Source organism: Diadema antillarum, unplaced genomic scaffold (assembly GCF_040938485.1).
Source record: "Diadema antillarum isolate AM-2024a unplaced genomic scaffold, OU_Dant_1.0 scf00000110, whole genome shotgun sequence".
In the NCBI taxonomy this organism is placed as follows: Eukaryota; Metazoa; Echinodermata; class Echinoidea; order Diadematoida; family Diadematidae; genus Diadema; species Diadema antillarum.
In genome coordinates, this window is record NW_027270999.1 from 102,532 (window position 1) to 109,157 (window position 6,626).

Below are 6,626 nucleotides of genomic sequence, written 5' to 3' on the forward strand. Positions count from 1 at the left end.
TAGCGGAATCAATTTCAACTAGATGATCTCGGTGCATGATATCCAAACTTGGTATTTTGGCTTGTGTACATTTGGGAAACTTCATTCCCAGAAAGATTTGTTTCTTTTTCTAAATCTTGCTCTCGGGTGGTGGAAAATTTGTCAGAAAATAACATTTCTGAGAACTTTTGTGTGCCTTTTGATTTCAATTCAAGATGACCACGCAGCATCACAGGCCTATCATAATACACGTAATTATGACATGTTGCACGTTGTGAGACTGTCTATAGTTTATTTATCATGTTGCACTTGACAAGTATGACCTATTTTAATGTATATTGATTGGAAATGAAAATAAAAACATGAATGAATGAATGAATTAGAAGAATACAATATTTGTTTGTGCTACATCACTTGCAGTATTTGCTCGTCCCGTGTCCGGTAAGTTGCTACACACGCCTGCCGCTCGAAAAGGGAACCCACTGCAATGCTCGTGTGCTCGTGTGCATCACCGGTCTCTGGAGCAGAGCTGGAGCAGAGATGCATCAGTGATGTGTACGCTCTTTTTCCCTGGCGCGGTTTCAGCTTGCCCATGGCATTGGGCCGTCGTAGATCGCAGCACACATTAACTGTCCCTCAATCCGGCCGTGATGAAGACCATCGAAAATTTTCTCTCCGATACAGGCGCGACCCCGACTTTCACCAAGCCACAGATTTGGCCATAATTATTGACCTCATACAGTTTCATGTAAATGTAATCAGTATATTTTACTGAGCATGTGAACTCGTTTTGTTAAAAACAAAACAAAACAAAACAAAACAAGCAACAAACGGTAATTTGGCAACCGATTGATTCAAGGTAGCATGCAGCTCGCATTTGTAACGTTTCTTGTGATGTCTTATCAACTTTCCATGAAGAGGGAGGGAGCTTGGCATCCCTTCATATCATTTGTCATCTCAGGAAGACCATGGCCCTGTTGCATAAATTGTGGTAACTTAACAATTAATTGTAACTGTGCAATCAATGGTAACAATCGGTGATTTCTTGGCTTTGATTGGCTGTGGAATAGTGTTGCTATGGTAATTACCATTGATTGCAATCACCATCAATTTTATGCAACAGGGCCCTCTTCTGGATGTGACGTCACTTGCAAAACACACAATTCATCATTCTCAGTCTGTGAAGAATTTTCTCTCAATGTCCATTTCCATTACTCTGCCTAAACCAGTCATACATGTATATATCTGGTAACACTTCTTCTAAACAACAAATGTGATTCTGTCAAAACTTTGAAGTGATTAATATAGTGTCTGTATCTAAACAGTTATCAGCAATCTTACTGCACCTTATGTAGGGCTGCCCCTGTTCCACTATGCCGTTCTCGCTACGATATAATTTTCTCAGATCGGGAAGGATCGGATAAAACCTGAGCCGATCTGGAGACAGTACGATGTTAGAACGCTCTACGTACGCTGCAGTTACGACTACCACGTGCTTGCTATGCTCTTACTACGATGATCGGATATGAGACATTACAATCTCTGCCGCTGCAGTTACGCTTTAGAACGATGTAGCTATACGCTGTCAGCGCGATGTTGCCGATGACATCCGATCGATAAACTCTGTATCTACGCTCTGAACGATCTATACGATCTTATCACGCTGTTACCCCATTTACAGAGAGCTGAAAAGTGCCCGATGTGCCCCGATGTACCCCGATTCGACTGTCGATCCGCAGTCAGTCAACTTATTAGCATGCAGAACCTAAGAAATATACTGTGGACCTCGAAGACGGGCTCCTCAAATCACGGTTCTTTTGCAGCAATGCATTATTAATCAGAGGCGTGCTGATCTTTCTAAGGCTTTTTCTTGATGTCCTTGCTTTTCTAGTCCGTCTTCCTCCAGTTGTAGATGATTTCATGTTCTTCAAAATTCTACTATGTCCTCTTCTTCCTGCTCTTTGAGCATCACGTGCAATCTCTCTTTCTTCGCCCTTTGTGTAACTGCTTCGCTGCTTTCTTCTCTTCTTTTTCTTCATCTCTTCTTCTTCGAAAATTTGAGCTCCTTCTTCATATTCTGCCTCGACAGGTGCAGCGACAATCTCCTCTTCCTCCTCAACAGTCTTGCCTCTCGATCTCTTTGTTCTTCTTCTGGCAGACATTTTGATTGTGATTTTTTCCAGCGTATCGGCTGCGTCCCTTTTAGAGCGGAGAGAGCGGGAGACTTGATTAATTGAGTCTGGGAAGGCGTAGGAACAGCGTAGCTAAAGCGGAAACAGCGTAACTAAAGCGGGAATTAAGCGTACTGAGAGCGTCGTAGGAACGGGCCTTGATTCTATACGAGAGTAGAGAACGTAGTGAGAGCGGCGTTAAAGCGGGAAGATCGTGCTTTGATCAGGGAAGAGCAGCATCGCAGCAGCGGGACCACGTCGGTGTTTAAGTTTACTTCCCGTTCTTGTGCCGATGTTACTACGCTCAGAAAGACCTTGTTACGCTCATCCCGCGGTGTTTACGCTGTCACTATGCTCTCCCCGCTTGCCGTACGATTCAAAATAGGTCAACTTTGATCGGGGAGATCGCGAAGAAATTTTGAACAGGTTCAAAATTTCTTCCCGATCTGAAAAAGCGCCCGCTCCAACCCCGACTTCCAAACGCTGCAACTACGATGCTTCCAATCCCCGTACGCTTTTGCCGCTCTCTCCCAATCTGCCCGATCGGGACAGATCGGGATCTAGATCGTGATAGTGGAACGGGGGCTTTAATCCTATTCTAACGGGGGGGGGGGGGGGGGGGGGGGGATCGGGGGTCAAATTGACCCCCCCCCCCCCCCCCTCGGCATTTCGCGCCACGATTCCTCAAATGCGCAAAGATTTTGCCGCGTTATTTCATGACTTTTTTCACTGAAGTCTTCTGCATATTTTGAGACCCAATTTGCGACGTCCGGGTACACCGTTCTGAAGTTACGTAATGTTTTGCATATAGTAAGTGTATGCCAACCCGAAAACAGCTCAAATTCATATCGTGTGCAAATCCAATGCAAATTGTGGTTTGTTTGTTTTTTGGTAAAATTGACATAAATCAGATTATTTCAACTTTAAACCATTGAAATCAATCAATTTTAAGGTAGATAAGCTTGAAAGAGTGCCTGCAACAAATTTTGGGAAAAATAATAGAAAACAAAAGGTCGAAAAAACAGTAAAATATACATAAGAAATGAACAAAACAATAAAACACAAAAGAAATTGATTTTGATTGTGTACATTGTACTTTTTTTTTACAAGAAAATTGTTTAATGTGTCTTGAGGAATTCTGACACAAAAATTTAGCAATCCTTCAGTCTTTTTAATGGAGTTACAGGTGAAAATATGATTTCAAGCATAAATTTGCATAATTAATTTACTAAAAATAGAAAATCAATATTTTTGTATTGTATGACCATGTGATCTTGTAGTTGACATCCGGCTCTATGTTCAGGCAAAATTTTGCAGCAATCGCGCCATCAGCACCCGAGATCTGAAGGGGGGTGGGGTCAAATTGACCCCCCCCCCCCAATAAAAACTTGGTCTTTAAAGACAGCCAATCCCTTTTGCGTGCACATTTTTGAAAAATTGGTGAGAACACTTTATAGGTATTGAAGAAAACACTATTTGGAAACCTCCTGTAAATTTTGAACTCAAGAGCGTCTTTATTTTAGTTAAATTGACCGTTAAGATTTGAATAATTTTTGCGAACTTCGCAAAAATTACAAATCTAAATACTAGTCTAGTTTTACAGACCTGTGTGATGCACTTAGTTGTACATGTAGTTCATGTAAGTGGTGTGCTATTTGCCATTGATAACAAAGTAAGAGAAGCTAGTGAATTCTTCTTTTCTGACAGCTTTAACATGCATATCTGTTGTTCGAAGTATAAGTATCATATCACAACCACAGGAGAATTAATGTATGCAGCTGTGCCTAGTACACGGAATACGTTACGGTGAGCGTTTGGTGCATTACATGTACTTGAATTTTAACGGCTAACAACCTCCAAATATCACAGAAATGTTATAGATTTACAATAGTCTTGTCATTCTGGTGGAATACATCATGTTCTGTGCTATTTGGGAAGGAATGCAAAAGGGAAGGGCCATCTTTAAATAGCCCAGTTAAAATAGGGTTAACACTAACTTTTTCGTCTGGTGGCACTACAATCTTTAAAACTGAATTTTTCGTGGCACAAAATAGACGGAAAAGAAACCATCTATTCTGCCTGATTGGGGCACCAAAAGATAAATTTGGTGGCCTGACGTCAATTATCAGCGGCCCTGGGCCACCAGGACACTAATTTTGAGCCCTGCCCAATCTTTTGTATCAGGTGTTTTTTTTTTTTTTTTTGTTGTTTTTTTTTTTGTTTTTGTTTTAACAGGTAGGTACATCTGTACAGCTGCAGGCAGATCAATCTGCAATTCTCCTTCCTCTTCTGAAACCTTCCAACGTCGGGTAATTTGTTTCACTGATTATAGATGCACAGACATTGGTACTTTAACCTCTACATTTTGTCTACATTGCTCGTGCGGTGTGGGTACTGTATCAAATGTCCATTTTTTAATGTGTGTAATGCAGCCAAAATTGTGGATTTAAAATGAAGTCTACATCAACTCCAGAGTAGCACAGGGTTAGCCTCAATATGCTACTGACTAAGTTTTGTAATGCACCGACTACAGAAAACGATGTTGTGATTCCCTTTTCTGATTGTTTTTCTTTTTCTGATTTGTTTTTCCCCAAATATAAAAAGACCAAAAGAGGGGTGAAGGGGGCGGTGGCTGCAGCGGTGCTAGGTTGGCAGCATACCGCTCCTTCACTGACTCCTGATTTCAAATAAACTCTTCTTGACAAATTGATTAACCATCTAATTTCTGTCAATTGTATAAACTTAACCATTGACCCCAATCCTTGAAAACACACTTCAGATAACACTGTCACCATGTCCTCGTAAGAAATATGTTTTCAAACTTTTTAGATTAACAGAGTATTCAACATAACCTTAAAAATTTAATTTGGAACAGAAACCCCGACTATGGCAACAAGAATAAAGAATTTCCCCAATGAATTGTATTCTCATTTTATGTAAATGTCACTGAATTTCATTCATGAGTTACACCAAATGTACTCATACTACAGGATCTAACCCTGAACTCTCTGGGCCACGCCCCCTTCCTATTTTTCATGTAATTAACACGTTGTTTGCACGACTATACTACATTGGAATTTTGTTTGTATGGCCAAATAAATAAGAATGATGAATATAAGAGTATACGAATTTGAACACCACACTTTTTATTTGTGTAAATGCAAAAGTAACTTGTAGCTTGAAATGTGTACTTGGCCTTTGATCTTCATCCCACGAAATCAGAGTAGATCTCTGTATCTGGATAAGCAGGGATACTGAATCACATGACCATTTTTGCACATGTACAATTCTAAGAGCCCAAACATGTTGAGAAAGAAGAACAGCACACACCGATATCAGAATCAAGCCGAGCTAGAGGTGTTCCACATTTCTGGTCAAGTGTTTCACATGAATTCCTGAATCTGTCGTCAGAAATGTCCAACTACTGCAGAAACTGGTTCCTTGTGACCAAATCTGATGTGACTAGACTTCGATGAAGATGTTGGCAACATAAATTTCCTCTCACCTTTGCAAATACACCATTAAAGGACAAGTTTACCTTAACAAACATGTGGATTGAGTGAATGCAGCACCATCATTAGAACACATCAGTGAAACTTTCAGGAAAATGGGACAATCTGCTGAATGCTGAATGAGAAGACTACTACAGTTTGTGATGTCACATGCATAGAATGATATCAAGATGATATCAAGAAAATTTAACATATTTTTACTTTTCTTGCTAGTTGCATGATAAAAGAGCACTTGACTTGCCTCTTCAGAACACTGGGGGAATTAATGTCAGTGACAAAGCGAGGGAATGTGTAGTTTTTCAAAAAATAAAATTCTTGTAATACTCTTTTATATTATTCTACGCATGTGACATCACAAACTGTAATAGTCTTCTATTCCAGCAGTGAGGGCAAAGAAACTTCAAAAATTTCTAACTTTTGAATGGATTGTCAGATTTTCCTCAAACTTTCACTGATGTGTTCTTCCGATATACCGCTGCATTCACTCAATCCACATGTATATCAAGGTGTACTTGTCCCTATAACCCTAATCCCATCGGGTTTTTGAGGGACTCGAAACCACCGCGGGGCCTTTTTGGCCCCCCCTTCGGATCTCAGTCGTGGATCGCGCAATCCTCGCAAAAATTTGCACTAAGGTAGAGGCCAATGTAATCTACAAGACTGTTTAGATTTTCCAAATTTTAATTCATGTATTTTACATTAATTTATGCAAAAATATTTTTTTGCCTATAAATAAAAAAATAAAGATCCAGGACTTCTAAGTTTTGGTGAACATATTCTTTTCAATATCCTCAACAACAATATCAAAGCAAAAGTTTGGCTTCATAATCAATTCTTATGTATTTTATTGTTTATTAAATTTCTTATGTATTTCTTTGTTTTATACTTTTTGTTTTTGTTTTTTTTCGTTAAAATTTGTCGCAGAAACTGTTTAAAGCATAGTCAGGCTAAAATAAGTCATTAT